Below are 19,477 nucleotides of genomic sequence, written 5' to 3'. Positions count from 1 at the left end.
GCCCACAGGTGTAAACAGTCCTGTGACATTGTTAGCTCTCCCTCTGGGGCTGGTGCGAAGCTGACTGCAGCTCCAGAGCTGCTGCAGGAACTGAGGGTGGTGTGGCTCCTGCTCTAGAGCTGCTGCTGAAGGTGGCAGCACATCTGACGGTGGAAATGCCTCCAGCTCTAGAGCTGCCTTTAGTTCTGCAACTGGATCTCGCTCTTCAGATTGTACTAGGCCTGGTGCTGGAGCCAGCTCTAGATCTCGAGATGGCACTGAAGCAGCACGAGGAGCAAGATCACCGACCCGACTGCCTTTCCATGTGCCTTCCTAAAGAAAGAAAAGTCCCATGGTCTTCCACAGTCATGCTAGAGCTGGTTCCAGAAATGGCTGTAGTGCCGGGGCTCCTCTAACTCTGGCAGTGGTGCCAGAATTGGTGTAAGAACTGGCGATGAGATGGCCTTGGCTCTGGAGTTAACGGCAGAGCTGGCCCCGACTCTGCAGCTGGCTCAGATGCTGGAGCTGAAGGTGGTCCTATCTGTAGTTGGCACCAGCTCTAGCTCTGTAGCTGGTGCCAGAGCGGGCATCAGTCCACAGTTGGTGCAAGTTCTAGTGCTTTCGGTGGCTCCAGCTCTGGGGCTGATGCCAGGGCGGGCATCAGTCCACAGCTGGTGCAAGTTCTAGTGCTTTCGGCGGCTCTAGCTCTGGGGCTGATGCCAGGGCTGGCTCTAGATCCACAGCTTGTGCCAGCACTTGTGCTGGAAATGGACTAGCTTTGCAGCCGCCACTTACTGGCTGGTGAGATGCTGCCCCACCCGCTAGGCTGTGAGCTCTGAGGCCAGGGTGGTGTCTGGGGTTTACTACAGTATTCCGGGTGCCTAGACAGAACAGGGAGCAGCACAAGGGTGCTGAATGCATGAATGAATGAATGAACGAATGAATGCATGAATGAATGAATGCATGAATGAATGAATGCATGCATGAACACAAGAGTCTGTCTCTCAGATCTCTCATCTGTAACAACAGCACCCACATCACAGGGCTGTTGAGAGGACGACGTTGATGCATTAACATGCTAAGTGCCTACTACGCGCCAGGGACTGACCTGGAGGTTGGGACACGGCAGTGAACCAGCATAGTCCCTGCTCGCAGGGAGCCGACTGGAGCAGGGGTCAGACAAGGATGCGGTTCACAGGCCTGTGTCCAGCTCAGTCGGGAGCAGCTGCTGGGATCAGCAGGTCATGCACACACCCTCGTCCAGCAGCTCAGGACCAAATCCGGTGAGGCCTGCAGTGAAGGGGAAGTGGGATCCTTGGTCTGAGCGCCCATGTTGCCCATTATCCCCATGTAGCCATTCCCTTCACTGTCCTCAGTTTTGCCATCCATAAAATGGGCGTGTGAGGAAATCTGTTTCTAGGTTCCTCCATGAGGTTGGTCTTGATCCTCCGAGACATACAAAGAAGAACTCTCATGGTCTGTCTTCCACTGGTAACCCCAGAGGGCCGGGGTTTGAGTTTACCAGGCGAACTAGATAATGTTTGTCCAGGGTACCAGCTAGCGTCTCCCTTCTGGTCAGTGGCCAAGCTGGGCCAGAATCCTTGGCTCTGACCCCAGTGGCCACAAAGACCAGGGCATTGATGACACACAGGTCAAGCCACTTCTCAAGGTGCTTGAAAAAGCCATCCTGAAGTCTGAGGGACTGTCCAGTGAGGGTCAGCCCTGCCAGCAATCAGGACCAGGGAGAGATCTTTCCAGATCGCCACATGAGGAGCGTCCTCCCTTCACTCTTCTTCCTATTTTCCCCCAACTGCATTGCATTTCATCATGTGGACGTCCACCACTCGTTTATCCACTCCCCTCCTGAGGGAACTGGGATGTGTCCGATCTTTTGCTCTTATGAAGAAGGTGCAGTGAATAATATATACACATGTCAAGTGTAGAGGTGTTTCTACGGGAAATTCCCTGAACGAGGACTGCTGAGTCAGAGGGTAAATACATTTGTGGTTTTGAAAGACATGGCCAAATGCCTCCACTGGAAGGCAACTGGTATTCCAATCAACAATGAATAAAATTCCTATTTTTACACAGCCTCAGAGCATATTTTTAAACTTACGGATGATAATTTTGTCACATTTTGGTGAAGACTGGGCATGTTTTCATGTGTTTATGACTATTTCTATTTCTTTTTGTGTAGTATCTGATAATATTCTTTCTGCATTTTTTTCTGTGTGGCTGCTCTTTTTCTTCTTAATTTCTACGAGCTCTTTATATAAGGGGATGTGAGTGGCTTTGCCTGTGACCTGAGGTGCAGATACTTGTTCCAGCTGGTCATTTCCTCTTTTAATGTGTGTGCTTTCCCCTGCTGTATTGTTAAGATGTCAGTTCTACCCAAATTATCTGCTGATCGAACACAAGCCCTATACACTACCTCAGCAGACACCTCGTTGTGGAAGCTGATGGGCCGGTTTGGAAACGTACACAAGAACACAAAGACGAGAACAGAGAGGACAACCCTGAAGGAGAGCCCAGCGGAGGACTGACACTGCAGATATTCAGACTGTCTGTGAATCTGCAGTAACCAGGGCAGGGAGGCAGTGGCACCAGGACAGACACAGAGCAGTAGAAGAGGATGGCGGTCAGCCCACACTCACACGTGTAGATGTTCCTGACTCTCACAAGGATGACGAGGGAAGCAGACACAGAAGAGCACACTGTGTTCTTCCACGTAAACACAGTCCAGCACAGACTCACACACACAGGCGGCTTCTTCATAACTAAGCGGCACCACCGAGCAGTGGAAGAGGGTGCTTCTCAGTAAATGGCCCCGGCTCCACCTGTTTTCCATTTGGGAGAAAATTCATCCTGACTCTTAGACCATAAACAAAAATCCATTCCAGGTGGGTTTTAGATCTGAATTTGAAACTTTAAAACAATAACATTTAGAGTAGACCGCATAGAATATTTTCATGACCTTGGAGAAGGCAAAGGTGTCTTAGAACACAGAGTGCACTAACAATAAAATTGATAAATTGGGTTTTTTAAAATTAGAAACTTCTGTTCACCAAATGACACCATTTAGAGAGTAAAAAGGCAGGCACAGAGAGAGGATAAACACTTGTCATATATTTAGCTGACAAAAGACTCGTCTCTCAGGTATGTAACTAACTCCCTTTAATTATTTAGAAAAAGAGGGATAATCCATCATACATAATGGGCAAAGATTTGACTAGGCATTTCACAAACAAAGATAACCAGTGGGATTAACATATGAATAGATGCTCCACATCATTACTCGTTAGGAAAAGGACAGTTAAAACCACATGAGGAGTTGCTCAGTTTTCCTGAGTATCTCCCATGTATACATGTTATAAAGCTTTGTTTGATTTTCTCCTGTTGTTCTGTCTCATGTCAATTTAATTCATAGCTCAGCTGGAAGGACCCAGAGAGTAGAGGGTTTGTCTTCCCTCTCTACAGTTTGGCAATTTGGATGGGATAAAATGTCACTGGCTGGATGCTGCTTGCTCTTGGATTACTGCAGCCGAGAGATTCTGGATCCCTGACAAGAGCCAGCAGGAGGTAAGAGTTCTTACCACGTCAGTCTCCCGGATCTCTGCCTGCAGGGTCCAGTGGAAGTGAGAGTGGTGAGGTTTTTCCTTTTCTAATTTTAGATTAGCAGGAGAAAATACTGGTTAAGCTAGCTTCTTGGACTCAGTGGCTCTAGGAAATTTGGTTGAGTACTCACTGGTTATTGATCCTTTTCTTCCCAGAGACAGTATTTTTCCTTGTCTCTGTCTTTTTTGTCATTTGTCATAAGAGACAGGCATCTCTATAAGCCTGTTGTCTGGGAATATGCGCATCAGGTGAAAGCTGTTGCTAAGGGCATCTTGGAAGCCAAAAAGGCCGCAAATTTGGTGGGCACAGGTCGAGCAGTCAAGAGCCACTAGGGCGCTCGCCACCTCAAGAAGTCTCCCTTAGAAGGATGAGTTGGGTCACGGAACGGGGTAGGTGACACAGGTCCCCCACCAACTTTAAGAAAATGTCCGTACAACGCCGAGGTATCTGTAAAGCACACATGATCCCCGACCCCATGACACCTCCCTCCCAGGTATTATTCTGGCTCCAAGAGACCCAAGGCTTAGCTAAAGCTGTTCATGTGCATATCTGATGAGGGTTTTTGTCTTTTGTCTTGTTCTATGCCTTGAGAGCTTGGCTTTGTGAACTTTCTGGTCTCTGCCATCCAGAGGGTACATGTACCGGCATGCATCCTGGTGGCCAGTCGAGTAGACTGGGGCTCTGGGACATACTCTTTGTCTGGCTGTACAAGCTCTCAGGGGAGTTTGTCATACGGGGTCCCAATTGCTTTCATAAGGGGCCTTTGTGATCTTAACCTTCATTGCTTGTTGTGCAACAATGGCCTTTGGTTTCTTAGACTATTCTTGGGAGTGAATTTTTTGCATCTCTTTTGGGGATGCTGCTTGCATCCATGCTTAAGCTTATTGGTATGAGTCACTGTTATGATCCTACTCATCAGTGTGGCCAGATGACAGACTGTTTAAATTGGAAAAATTTCTCAATTGGAGAAAAAAAATTGTGAGAGCTCTCATCATAATTGTTTTATTGGTACCTATTAAAAGACCATATTAAAAAAGGAAATAAAAAAAATAATGACTAGCCTTAAGACCCTGACTCAGGTTACAATTAAATTGAGAAAATGTAAAAGTGTTGATAGGATTATAAAGGTTGGAATGTTTGAGCCGACTTTATTTAAAGAGGTTATACCAACTTTGCCTGAGTATGTTTTAAAATGTCTGAGAATGCTTCCCCTATCCAATACTATAAGACCAAGACCTATTGATAAAGTCCTAATGAAAGCTATTGATAAATAAACAGCAAGCAATAGGCTATATTGGAATATATGAGGAAGCCATTTGGTGTAAAACTAAATTGGCCTGACCTTGTTTTTCCAAAAGGGCCTGAGGTGGCCTTTGAACATGCATTGTATATCTGCTTTAAGCATTTACCATGCCCCAAAGACAAGAACAAATGCCCTTAAGGTAAGGATGCAACTTCCCCCACACTGGCATTTCCTTAAGGATAAGCATTTCTCCCTAGGCTAGGATATGATTGCTGTGCTCATCCTGTGACCACCCAACTCGAGACAACAGAGCTGCCACCAGCCACCCCCATCGAGACAGCAGACCTGACATCTGCTGTATCCATCAATTGCTGTGCTGACAGAGCAATCTTGTGACTATTGTAAAAGGGACATTGTAATCATATGTGATACATGCTCTATGATAGTATATAACAGCTCTGTACACCCCCACTTCTTTGGAGTGCTCCATTCCTTTGTGAAAGGACTATCCCAGCCTATATTGTCCTCAAAGTTGGCTCATAATAAACTCACCCTAATTTTGATTTATAGATTGGTTATGGATTATTAGCAATGACACTATGATTAGAGGTATAAGAGTTGATGCAATTCAGATGAAACTTTGTAGAAAAATTGATATATTTATGAGCTTTATGTGAAGTGATTGTATCTCTTTTTGCCTGATTGTATTATAGATTGTATTGTGGGCATAAATACTGTCTCACTGGGAGAAGGGAACATTTCTCCTGCCTGATTGTTAAGACAGCATATAAATCTGCTCTTCAGACAGTGTTAATTAAACTTACAAAAGGGAAGTCAATAGGGTTGCCTGAGCCCACACTGTATATGATAGAAACTAGAGGCTAATATCAGGTGCTAATAAATTGATAAAAGCTTCTCCCCACCCCTCAAGGCAAATTGGGCTAGAGTTAAATGTACACTTAGAAAAAAAACAAGGGCCTTTGTTAAATGCTGTGTGCAGACTCTTAAGGTGTGATACATTGCCCTGAAAGTTTTAGAACATAAATCTTTTGATTCACCTCTTAAGTTAAAAATTTCCCTGATATAAAGAAGCAATTGGAAGGGTGTAGCTGGAGGGATGAGTCAGCCTCTTTTGTCAGACTGTAACCCAGTTCTTTGGGGAACAGGAAGCAACTGTCTGTCTTGCAAATCTCTGCAAGGCTGGAGATATGGCTCTAGATAGCAGTTCAAAGTTTACCTGTCTTTTGCCAATCCCAAAGCCTCCCCTGTTCTTCAAAATGCTCCTAGATATTGATTGAGACAAAAGATTGCGACATTAGAAACAGATGAGGCAAATATGCCCCAGAAACTCCATCTTGAAGAAAACTTGACCACTTTCTCTGTCTTTATGATGTAGATTTTCTGCTCCCATCTTCTCTAGTACCTGAGAGCCATTCTTTGAAATGTAAATGTTTCTCACAAACTAGTGAGTCTTGTATTACACCCGATTCATAACAAAAATTCAATGTCTCTGTCTGTGTCTACCTGTGTGTTCATGTGTGTCTATACATATGTTATATATATGTGATATTTTACCTCTGGATGGCAGGGCCAAAATTAAGAGCTCTGTTTAATTGACTTAAAGTAAGAGTTTACATGTCTTTCAAGTTCATGTAATATGAAATAATCTTTGATAAATGAAAACTTATTTAAGATTGTTGGTTTGATTAAAGTGGACATGTCCTCAGAGTTATCAGCACTGGATGTGATGCAGACAAGCAGTCCTTATTCTACATTTATTGGTCAAATAAGCTGATGTTGTCTCTATTACAAAACTGGTTAACAAAAATAACAATTTAAAATAATAGATAATTTTGTCTACTGTCTCATGAGGTTTTCTTGGGTAATCCATGCAAATAGAGATGAAAATAGAGTGGAGGTGGCTGTACTATATCAGACAAAGCAGACATTAAGTCAAAAACTGTAACAGGAGACAAAAAAGTCATGATATAATGATAAGGGAGACAATTCATCAAGAGGATGTAACAACTGTAAATATATACACTCCTAACATCAAAGCACCTAAATATATAAAGCAAATATTAACAGATCTGAATGGAAAAACAGACATCAACACAACAACGGCAGGAGGCTTCAACACCCCACATTCACCAATGGATAGATCACACAGAAAATCAGTGAGGAAACATTCGACTTGAACTACACTTCAGACCAAATTGGCCCAACAGACACACAGAGTACATTCCATCCAACAGCAGCAGAATACACATTCTTCACAAGTACACATGGCACATTCTCCAAGATAGATCATAAGTAACAAAACAAGTCTTAACAAATTTAAGAAGACTGAAATCATATCAAACATCTTTGATATGACCAAAATGGGATTAAACTAGAAATGAATAACAGGAGGAAAATAGGAAAATTCTCAAATATGTGAAAAAAAGTAATACATTTCTGAATAACCAATGGGTCAAAGAGGAATTCAAAAGGTAAGTATAGAATATCTTGACAAAAACAAAAATGGAAACACAACATACTAAAACTTACAAGATGCAGCAAAAGCAGTTTTAACAGGGAAATTGATAGTGATAAACACCTACATCAGGAAAAAAGAAAGATCTCAAATAAATAGCCCCACTTCATTTGTCAAGGAATTAGAAAATGAACAAAGCCCAAAGTTGGCAGAAAAGGAAATAAGAAAGATCAGAGCAAATAAATGAAACAGAGACTAGAAAAACAATCAAAGAAGATCAACGAAGCTAATAGTTGGTTTATTAAAAAGATATACAAAGTAGATAAGCCTTTAACTAGACTAAGAAAAAAAGGGAGAACGCTCAAATAAAGTCATAAATGAAATAGGGGATATTACAACTGATACCACAGAAATACAAAGGATAGTAAGAGATAACTATGAATAATTATACACAAACAATTTGGATATTCCTAGAAACATACAACCTATGAAGATTGAATCACAAAGACACAGACCATCTGAACAGACCAATAACAAGTAAGGAGATTGAATCAGTAATCAAAAATCTCCCAAAGGGGGGTGGCCCTGTGGCCTAGCGGTTAAGTTCTGTGCACTCCGCTTCAGCAGCCTGGGGTCGGTTCCCAAGCACGGAACTACACCACTCATTGGCAGCCATGCTGTGGCAGCAACTCACATACAAAATAGAGGAAGACTGGCACAGATGTTAGCTCAGGGCGAATCTTCCTCAATCAACAAGAGGAAGATTGGTGGTGGATGTTAGCTGTTAGTTCAGGGTACATCTTCCTCAGCAAAAAAAAAAAAAATCTCCCAACAAAGAAAAGCCAAGGACCAGATAACTTCACTGTTAAATTCTACTAAACATTTAGAAGAATGAATACCAATCTGTCTTAAACTCTTCCAAAAAATTGAAGAGGAGGGAACACTTCCAAACTCATCCTACAGGGCCAGCATTATCCAGATACCAAGGTCAGACAAGAACACTACAAGAAAAGAAAATTACAGGCCAATATCCCTGATGAATACAGATGCAAAAATCCTCAACAAAATACTCACAAACTGAATTCAACAGCACATTAAAGGATCATACACCACGATCAAGCAGAATTTATCCCTGGGACATAAGGATGGTTCAACATACATATATCAATAAATGCGACACACTACATTAATAGACTGAAAGATAAAAATTGCAAGATCATCTCAATAGATGCAGAAAAAGCACCTGACAAAATTCAACATAGTTTCATGATAAAAAACTCTCAACAAATTGAGTATAGAAAGAACGTACCTCAACATAATAAAGGGCACATATGACAAGCCCACACTTAACATCATACTCAACGGTGAAAATCTGAAACCTTTTCCTCTAAGATCAGGAACGAGACAAGGACGCTCACTCCCACCACTTTTATTCAACACAGTACTGGAAGTTCCAGCCAGAACCATTAGGCAAAAAGGGAAATAAAAAATATCCAAGTTGGTAAGGAACAAGTACAACTGTCTCTATTTGCAGAAAACATGATCTTATATTAGAAAATCCTAAAGACTCCACCAAAAAACTGTTAGAACGAGTAAAAGAATTCAGTCAAGTTGCAGGATACCTAATCAACATAGAAGAATCAGTTGCACTTGTATACAGTAACAACAAATTACCCAAAAAAGAAACTAAGAAAACAATCCTATTTACAATAGCACCAAAAAGAATAAAATATTTAGGAATAAAATTACCAAGGAGGTGAAAGATCTGTACACTAAAAACTATAAACATTGATGAAAGAAATTGAAGAAGATATAAATAAATGGAAATTTATCGCATGTTCATAGATTGGAGGAATTAATATTGTTAAAATATCCATACTACCCAAAGCAATGTACAGATTCAACACAATCCCTGTCAAATTCCAATAGTGTTTTTCACAGAAATAGAAAAACTAATCTTAATTTGTATGGAACCACAAAAGACCCCAAATAGCTAAAGCAGTCTTGAGAAAGAACAACAAAGCTGGAGGCATCACACTTCCTGATTTCAAACTATATCACAAAGCTATAGTAATCAAAACAGTGTGGGGCTGCCATAAAAATCGACACATAGATCAATGGAGCAGAATAGGGAGCCCAGAAATAAACCCTCCCATATACGGTCAACTCACCATCGTCAAACGTACCAGGGAAATGACAGTCTCTTCAATAAATGGTATTAGGAAAACTGGATATCCACATGCCAAAGAACGGAATTGGACCCCTATCATACACAAAAATCAACTCAAAATGGATTACAAACTTGTTTAAACGTAAGACCCTAAACCATGAACCTCCTAGAAGAAAACATAAGGGGAAGTTCCTTGAGATAGATCTGGACAATGGTTTTTTGGAAGTGACACCAAACAAAAGCAAAAATAAGCAAATGAGACCACATCAAACTAAAAAGTTTCTGCACAGCAAAGGAACCAATGAAAAATAAAACACAACCAACAGAAGGGGGAAATATTTCCAAACTATATATCCAGTAACGGGTTAATATCCAAAATGTATAAGGAACTCGTACAACTCAATAGCAAAAAAACAAATAAATTGATTAAGAAATGGATGAAATGACCTGAATAGATATTTTTCCAAAGAAGACAAACAGGTGCAACAGGTACACAAAAAGATGCTCAACGTCACGAATCGTCAGGGAAACGCAGATCAAAGCCACAGGGAGACATCTCCTCACACCTGTTAGGAGGTCTGCTATCAAAAGACACGAGGTGACAAGTGCTGGTGAGGACGTGGAGAAAGGGAACACCTATGCACCGCTAGTGAAACCCAGCACCAAGAGGTTAAAAACCTTCCCTGGGCTGGAAGAACAAAAACTTGGAGAGAAGCTTTGCTAACCGCAGCTGTGCATATTCAGCATATCAGCTGTTGTGTAAAACTAACCAGGTCTTTCTGTCCCTCCTTAGTATACGAGTGAGCTGCCTTTCCCAGGAAATCAAGGTCCAGACGTCAAGATTCAGCCTCACAAGGCCAAACGCAGGCTGAAGATGGAAACTAACCAGAAAAGTCCAGACAGTCAAGGGAAAGAAATTCAGTCTTCTAGGCCAAATGCAGGCTGGTGGGAAGGTGCCAGCCAGCATGGCCACATGCTCCCCGTCCCCCACCTAAAACCCCAGCACACACTCCCCTTCCCTACCTAAACCCCAGCACACACTCCCCCTCCCACCTAAAACCCCAGCACACGCTCCACCTCCCCTAAAACCCCAGCACACGCTCCCCTCCCTACCTAAAACCCCAGCACACGCTCCCCTCCCTACCTAAAACCCCAGCACACATTCCCTCCTCTACCTAAACCCCAGCACACGCTCCCCTCCCTACCTAAAACCCCAGCACACGCTCCCCTCCCTACCTAAAACCCCAGCACACATTCCCTCCTCTACCTAAACCCCAGCACATGCTCCCCTCCCACCTAAAACCCCAGCACACGCTCCTCCCTACTTAAAACCCCAGCACACGCTCCCTCCCCTACCTAAATCCCCAGCACACATTCCCTCCTCTACCTAAACCCCAGCACATGCTCCCCTCCCACCTAAAAACCCCAGCACACGCTCCTCCCCTACCTAAAACCCCAGCACACGCTCCACCTCCCTAAAACCCCAGCACAGGCCCCCTCCCTACCTAAACCCCAGCACACGCCTCCACCTCCCTAAAACCCCAGCACACGCTCCTCCCCTACCTAAAACCCCAGCACACGCTCCCCTCCCCTACCTAAAACCCCAGCACACATTCCCTCCTCTACCTAAACCCCAGCACACGCTCCTCCCCTACCTAAAACCCCAGCACACATTCCCTCCTCTACCTAAACCCCAGCACATGCTCCCCTCCCACCTAAAATCCCAGCACACACTCCCCCACCTAAAACCCCAGCACACACTCCCTCCCCTACCTAAACCCCAGCACATGCTCCCCTCCCACCTAAAACCCCAGCACACGCTCCCCCCTCCCCACCTAAAACCCCAGCACACGCTCCCCATCCCCACCTAAACCCCCAGCACACGCTCCCTTCCCCTACCTAAAAGCCCAGCACATACTCCCCACCCCTACCTAAACCCCCAGCACAGGCCCCTCCCACCTAAAACCCCAGCACATGCTCCCCACACCTAAAACCCCAGCACATGCTCCCCACACCTAAAACCCCAGCACATGCTCCTCCCCCCACCTAAAACCCCAGCACACGCTCCCCCTCCCCTACCTAAAACCCCAGCACAGGCCCCCCTCCCCTACCTAAAACCCCAGATAAAAACCCCTACCTTTTTCCCTTCAAAGAGGTGGATCTGAATCCTAACTCCCATCTCCTCGTCTGGCTGCTTTTCAATAATAGTAAACCTCTTTCCTTGCCACAAGCCAGGTGTTTCAATTTTTTTCTTTATTGGCCCTACTATGCAGCAGGTAAACAAAGACCTGAACTTTTTTTTTTTTAGTGAGGAAGATAAGCCCTGGGCTAACACCCATTGCCAATCTTCCCCTTTTTGGCAAGGAATATTGGCTCTGGGCTAACATCTGTGCCCATCTTCCTCTATTTTGTATATGGGATGCCGCTACAGTATGGCTTGGACAAGCGGTGCGTAGGTCCATGCCAGGATCTGAACCCACAGACCCCGGGCCGCTGAACCCCGAGCTGCCGAAGCAGAGCACAGGAAGTTAACCACTACACCACTGGGCCGGCTCCCTAAAGACCTGAACTTCTCAATCTTCGAGTTTGCATCAGGTCAGTCATGGGCCAGCCTGTACTGGAACCCCGTGGGTATGGAGACCAACGGCAGAGTCCCTGGCCCTCCAAGGGGAGGGTCCAGAGCAGGTAAAACACGGTCCCTGTAGCCTGAGGCTGACTGAGACAGTGTCAGTCAGACCCCAGGCATGAGCGACGCTGGGGACACAGATGTGTTCATTACCTTGATTGGGGCGACTGCTCCACAGGCATCTATACGGGTCAAAACTTATCGAACTGTACCCTTCATGTGTTGTTTATTCTACAAAAACTGTTAAACTATTTTGAGAGGAAAAAAGGGAACAACAGCAGCAAAAGAAAGGAGGACCACAGAGGAGGGTCAGGGAGGGACCAGAGACCACCCGCAGCAGGTGAAGAGGCCCGACTCTGCCGTCAGACCTGGATTCCAAACTCCACTCTGCCCCTTCCTACCTGTGTGACCAGGGCAGCGGCCTAGATCTGGCGAAACCAGTTCCCTGGGGAAAATGGGAAGAACACTCACCTCCCAGAGTTCCCTAAAGGGTCAGAGGCACCGAGCAGTGTGCTGGCTCACAGCAAACACTAACAATCGTGAGTGTCGTGGAGGGCAGGGCCGTGACTGCCACCACACTCACGTGGTTTGTTCCTGATAATTTTCCACTCTTCCTGCCCTCCCCTCCAGGGCAGCCAGCCCGCCTGGCCCTCCTCCTCCAAACCTAGGTAAGGCCCCTCTGCTCTATTTAATGCCCGCCTGCACCAACCAAACGTGTAGACACAACAGAACTCTAAATGAAGGGGTATTTGCCCCCTGCGGCCACTTCAGCCCTGGCTCCCATCCCCTTTCCCAGCCCTGTTCACAGCCCTGCAGCCCACCCCGTGCCGGAGCGACCCTGCGTCCTGCCCTCCCTCCTCGGCGCCAGAGCACTTGCGAACTGCCCCCCTCGCTTTCCGGAGGCACCTCCGCCCGGCCAGCCTGGAGCTCTTCCAGGCCCAGCAGGTGCCCAGGTGACCGTGACAAACGGCCAAGGCTGGGCTGGCGCGATGAGCCGCCCCGGGACCTTCTAGGGGGGCGGGGAGGGGCTGCCCACGACCCCACTGCCGGGCCCCAGGCGGTCAGCTCCGGGAGGCCCAGCGCAGGGAACGGCGGGGGTGTGGAAAGCGGGCCGCGGGAGAGTCCCGGCGTCCGCACGGCCACCCGACCTTCCCCGGACCAGACCCGAGGACCCTGCCAGCGGGTCCCGAGCACGACGGTCTCAGGAGGCCCCAGCCCTCGGGCGCGGTGCGCGGTTTCCCCACCGGGGCCCTTCCTCCTGGGGGACCTCGGGGACGGCCACTCACCAGCCTGTGTCCGCCAGCAGTTCAGCCACGTCCCCGCGTCCGACGGCAGCCGCCTCGCGGCCCCTCCGCGGCTGCCACGGCCTCCCGGGGGCGGGGTGAGGCGGGTCCCCTGGCCCCCGAGGCGCCCACGCGCCGCCCGCGGCCAGGACTCCTCGAGGCCGGACCCGTCGAGGGGACAGCCGGGCGCAGGCGCCGACGCGGGAGGCCGGGGAGGAAATCCCGGGGTCCCTGGGACCTAAGCCAGGCGGGGGGCGGGGGCTCCTCAACAGGCACCAGTGAGGCCGTGCGCCCCTCGCAGCCCGCCCCGCCCCACGCGCTCGCCGGGGCAGAGCCGCTTGTCCCCGCGCCCGCAGGCCCCGGCCACCTGGTGCGCGCCCCTGGAGTCCCACCCAGCAGATTCGCCCCACCGAGCTCCCCTCCTGGCGGAGCGCCGGCAATCCTGCCCAAGGTGGAGCCCCTGCATCCTGTAACAGGATGAAGAACAGTTCCATCACCCCAGAAAGTTTCCTCCTGTCTCTTCTCCGGACAACTACTGCCGCCCCCTCAGAAGCAACCACTTTCTGATCTCCATCACCGTCACCGTGGAGGGGCTCTGCCTGTGTTTGGACCGTGCACACATGGAATCCGACAGTCTGCGCCCTTTGCGTCTGGTCTCTTTGGCTCAGTGTTTTAGAGACTCATCCGTGTGCTCCATACATCGTAATTCATTCCTTCTCATTGCTGAGGAGTCTTCCACTGTTTGCTTCTCTGCTCCTCTGTTGGTGTGGGGGATCAGAATTGGCCACCCCAAAATGTGTCTCTTTGCCTTGATTATTTTTAAGAACAAAAGGCTCTGAAAGAGACTTTGACCTTCCCCCTAACTGTCTAAAAGAATTTAAGATAAAAGGCCTGTCCCCAGGACAGGCCATCACCACAGGTAACTCTGGGTATGGTAGACTGGTGAGAGTCTCACCTGTGGGGGGGACGCCTTGCCCAGGACCTCTGACGATCGGACTCCCGCCTAGCCGTGTCAATTAAAGGGACTCTCCCTGGTGCAGGGATGTGGATGTTGTGAGTAACCGATCTGATGTTTTCTCTTTTTGGTCAACCTGATGTTTCTCTTTCCAGTTGACTTGTGTCATTTCCCTTCAGTCGATCTGGTGTTTCCCTTTCCGATCTATCTGATGTTTTCCCCTCTTATTATTTGACCTGTTCAAATCTGCTTCTATCTCAGTCTATCTGGTGTTTCCCTTTCCGATCGATTTGTGTCCTTTCCCTCTTGTTATTTGACCTATTCGGATCTGTTTGCAGACTATTGCCTTTACTCTCCTCTATACAATAAAATATACATTCAATCCATTCATCTGGGTTGAAAAGTTTCTTTTTACGTCTCCAAACGAATCCATCGAACCTCTCAAAACACTGACGCAGTCATTCCCAGAGAAACGGAAGCATGTCCACGAGAAGACATGTACACACATGTTCACAGCAGCTTTGTCATAGCCCAAAACTGGAAACAACACAAATATGCCTCAACAGATGAATGCATAAACAATTGAGGTGTGTCCATACAGTAGCAAAAAGAATGAACTAGGGATACACTCAACAGCATGGAGGAATCTCAAAAAAATTATGCTGAGTGAGAGAGGCCAGACGAAAAGGAGTAATTACTGTAAGTTTCCTTTTGTATGAAACTCTAGAAAATGCAAACTAGTCTGTGGTGACCAAAAACAGATCAACGGTGGCCTTGTACGGCAGGGGTGGGGGAGGGTGGGATGGACTGCAGAAGGGCAGGAGGAAACCTTTGGAGGTGGTGGATATGTTCATCTTGATTGTGGCGATGGGTTCACGGCTGTACACAATGTTAAAATATATCCAACAATATACATTAACTATGTGTAGTTTATTGTATGTCAATTATTCCTGAAGCCGCTTAGGAAAAAAAAGCCACAGTGAGATACGTCTTCTCACCATCAGAGGGTGATAATAGCAAGAGCGTGACTAGACGCTCTCCAGGGGAGACTGGGGAGTGGGCGCTCAGACCTTGGTGTGGAGCATGCGTTCTCGGGGCAGAGGCAGGAGTAGGGAGGGGGAGGAGCGATATTGTCCCTAAAAAGGTGAGAACTGGGGGTGCGAAAAAATCTTAGATATTAACGATGTGTGGCCTTCCAAAGCTTAACCTTACCCAACAAAATCTTATTCCTTAGTATTTAAATTTCTCTTTAGGGACAATTTAAGTTCAGTCTAATTTTTCTCCTTACAGTGCCATAATTGGCGGGGGAGGGAGGGGAGGCTGAGAAACACTGCCGTAGGGAGTAGAAAAGGATAGAACCCCCTACCAAGGGGATCTGGTGGTATCTACCCAGAGCCAGACTCTCTTAGCATCTAACCCAGCGAACCAACTTCTGGGGTCTACACTGCAGACACTTGCCCATGTGAAATGACAGATGGAGGAGGCTGTCACAAAGGCTTTGTTTGTAAGAGAAAAGACTAGAAACAACCCTGGTTTTCACCGAGAGGGGGCTGATTCACTCGAGGGTGGTGTCCAGCACGGGGTGGTGTGCTGCTGTGAAAGAAAGACGGGGGCGGCTCTTAGGACACATGCGTCACATTTAAAGCAAAGTCCGGAACAGTGCAAATAATATTCTACCTTTTGTATGAGAAAGGAGGTGAGAGGATATTTAATCATATTTGCTTATATTTACATAATAAACCTAAAAGTCTGTACAAGAAATGAATAAAAATGGTTATCTCTGGAAGCCGGGACTGGGAGAGAGGCCGGCAGGGACTGAGTGGAAGTGACGCTTCTCAGTGTACAACTTGAAGCATCATTTTAATTTTTGAACCACATAAGTGTACTACCTATTCAAAATAATAAAATTAGATAAAAATATAAATAAACCAGAATAAAATATAGACAAATATTTTTAAATCTTGACCAGGGGAAAGCTTTTCTAAGTTTGAGAAAAGATTTTGTTTTTAAAGATTTTTTTATAAACTTTTTTTGTGTGTGTGAGGAAGATCAGCCCTGAGCTAACATCCATGCTAATCCTCCGCTTTTTGCTGAGGAAGACCGGCTCTGAGCTAACATCTATTGCCAATCCTCCTCCTTTTTTTCCCCAAAGCCCCAGTAGATAGTTGTGTGTCATAGCTGCACATCCTTCTAGTTGCTGTATGTGGGACGCGGCCTCAGCATGGCCGGACAAGTGGTGCGTCGGTGCACGCCCAGGATCCAAACCCGGGCCGCCAGTAGCGGAGCGCACGCACTTAACCACTAAGCCACGGGGCCGGCCCTAAAGATTTTTTAAGCCCAAAATGAAGACAAATAAATATGACCCAATGAAGATGTAAATTTTATTCATGGTTAAGAAAAAACAACCACAAACAAAATAAGCAGAAACAAATTGGAAAAAAAACGGTTGCAACTTAACATCACAGAAAGCCGTAATTCCCTTAATAATGGCTCCTACAATATAATAAATAAGAGCAGCAGTTGCATTTTTTAAAAGGGCAAAGGATATGAGACAACAATTCATGTTAAAAGGCATTCAGCCTCATTATAGTAAGAGCAATGCAAATAAAGATTATACCGAGACGCCAGTGTCCACCTGTTAGATGAGCAGTGGGTGCTGGCCGAGCCCCGCCCAGGTAAGGTACGTGCTGGACGAGGTGAGCAGGGAGGAAGGGCCGTGATCAGAGCAGGACGGAAACAAGAGGAATGCAGCAGAGTGTCATGTCTATACTTCATTCACATTTTTCTTGTGACATCTCCCCCTCCAGCTCCCTCCCAGTTCTCACCTCCCCTTTAGAGAAAAACTTGAAAAACTCACCTATACCCACGCCCTCCACCCTTTCACCCATTCTTTCTTCACCATCCCTAACCAGCCTTTCACCTCACTGCCCCACACCCCATGGAAGCTTCTCGGCAGCCCTGATCCAGTGTTCTCTGTCCTCGCCTCACTTGATCTGGCAGCCATGGCTGAACTCTGCTCTCTTTGGTCCATTTCCCTGACCACACCTGCCTTTGCTCTCCCTCCTCCTAACACACAAATGTTGGAGGCTCCAGGCATGGTCTCAGACTCTGCTGTACCTATGATCCCCGCCCAGGGGTCCTACCTTGTACCGGAGCATTCAATACCATATCTATGCTGCTGACCCCAGCTGTATCTCCAGCCTTCGCCCCTCTGTGGACCTCTGGACTTGGAAACCTGACCACTCACGGGCCTTCCCCATGGAAGGCACATCAACCTTATCAAGGCCAAACAGGACTCTAGGTCCCCATCACCACCCCTCAAGTGGGGCCCTCTTCCCATCTCATGACAGGGCACCAGTGTGCATTGGAAGCTCAGAGGCACCTTTAATACTTCCTTTCTGTCCCACTCCAAGCCCAATTCACCAGCACACCACATCAGCTCTGCCTTCAAAATGTGTCCCCAGTGCAACTGCAATGGAAAAAAAGTATGGCAATTCCTCAAAAATTAAACATAGAATTAACATATGACCCAGCAATTCTACATCTGGCTATATACCCAAAAGAGATAAAAGCAGAGATCAAACAGATATTGGCACACCTGTGTTCATAGCAGCATTATTAACAAGAGCCAAAAAGTAGAAACAACCCAAGTGTCCATCAATGGATGAATGGATAAAGAAAAAATACATAGAATGGAATATTATTCAGCCTTTAAAAAGATGGAAATTCTAAAACATACTACAACATAGATGGACTTCAAGGACATTATGCCAAGTGAAATATGCCAGTCACAGAAGGACAATTCCTGTAGGATTCCACTCATAGGAGGTCCCTAGAGGAGTCAAACCCACAGAGACAGGAAGTGGGATTGTGGTGCCAGGGGCTGGGGGAGGGGATGGGGGTGAGTGTTTCATGGGGACAGAGTTTCAGTTTGGGAAGATGAGAGTCCCGCAGACAGATGGTAGGGGTGGCTGCACAACAGTGTGAACGTGCTTAATGCTGCTGAACTGTGCACTTAAAAGTGGTAAATTTTTATGTGTGTTTTACCAGAAAAATCATTAAAAAAAAAAAAAAAAAAGGATGGCCAGCCAAATGGGATGGGCCTGGAGGCTCATGTCCTCTTCCTGACGGGGCTCGGTGGCCTGAGCTAGCTGATGGGAGCACAGGCTGAAGGTGGCCCCTGTCCAACAAGGCCGCTTCCTGACCACGGGGTGCCCCCTTGTTCCCACCTCCAGCATGCGGGGCAGCTAGTGTCAGAAGTCAGCCTTCCCCTGACCTGCCGGGCAGGGTGCTGAGAGTTGGGCTAGCTTGTGCCAACTCAACTACGCCCAACTATTTCTCTGCTTGCAAGTTTCCTGCTACCCTGTGTGGTATCCACCCGGCCCGGGGAGCACGGGTGGTGTGCTCTCACATTTCTCTTGTCCCCTCTCTGGACAGTGCCTGGCACACAGTAGGAGCTCAGCAGACAGCTGTGGGTGGAATCCTTTCAGCCCACGCCTTGTAGATCAGGGCTGGGGGCTGGTCTGGGTTCTGGAACTTTCCAGCTGACTTTTTGAGCCCCCCCACTTCTCACACACTTCTGAAACAGAGCGAGCTGACCCAGGTGAGCCCGCAAGTCCCATCAGCTCACTGTTTCGGTTGTCGATGTGCAAGGAGCTCAGGATGCAAAAGGTGTGAGGCAAGCACATCCTGGACCGGGAAGCGAGCCCAGGAAGGGAGGGAGCGCTGAGGCAGGCTGGACAGGGGCCAGCAGGCCAGACACACAGGGGAGAGAGGCAGGAGTGGCGCGGCAGGAGGGCAGGGTCAGGGGAAGGGACCGTGGAAACAGCAGCAGCAGGAACCCACTTGGAGTCTGAGGATCCAGGGGGTGTTGGGGGAGCAGAGGCCACCCCCAGACAGAGCAGGGGCTGGAGCGCCAGGCCCCGGGGAGTGGTCTGGAGGGCACCTGGGCAGGACGGGAAATGGTGCCCAAGTGGTGTTTGACGGTGAGACATGAGCATGGGTGGGGGGTGGAGGTTCCGGCTGGGTCTGGAAGGAGGTTTCTAAGGCTGCACTTTCTTGGCAGGCTCCTAAAGGCTGCTCTGCACAGGGAAAAACACACCCAAATGTGTCCCTGGGCTGCTGCTGACA

The sequence above is a fragment of the Ceratotherium simum genome, chromosome 29 (assembly GCF_057802395.1).
Source record: "Ceratotherium simum simum isolate JZ-2026a chromosome 29, ASM5780239v1, whole genome shotgun sequence".
NCBI lineage: Eukaryota > Metazoa > Chordata > Mammalia > Perissodactyla > Rhinocerotidae > Ceratotherium > Ceratotherium simum.
Note: the sequence above shows the minus strand (reverse complement) of the source record.